Below are 251 nucleotides of genomic sequence, written 5' to 3'. Positions count from 1 at the left end.
GCAGTGGCTCTGGCCTTCACACTCACCTCACCCATTCTAGGCGCTACAGCACTTGGGAGGCCTCCCCCCACCCAGCCTCCCCTCCCTGCAGTAAAGGCCTCTGATTAAACCTTAATTCCAGATGATTAAGCCCAGGGGTCTGGGGGCCTGGCAGTTCTGCAGGAGGGAGGCCCTGGCAGGGGTGGGCCAGCCTGGGCCTCCCTGGGGGAGAGGGAAGGCCAGGAAGGAGGCGGCTGAGTGGCTGGGGGGGC

The sequence above is a fragment of the Bison bison genome, unplaced genomic scaffold (assembly GCF_000754665.1).
Source record: "Bison bison bison isolate TAMUID 2011002044 unplaced genomic scaffold, Bison_UMD1.0 scf7180017864492, whole genome shotgun sequence".
Classification (NCBI taxonomy): Eukaryota; Metazoa; Chordata; class Mammalia; order Artiodactyla; family Bovidae; genus Bison; species Bison bison.
Note: the sequence above shows the minus strand (reverse complement) of the source record.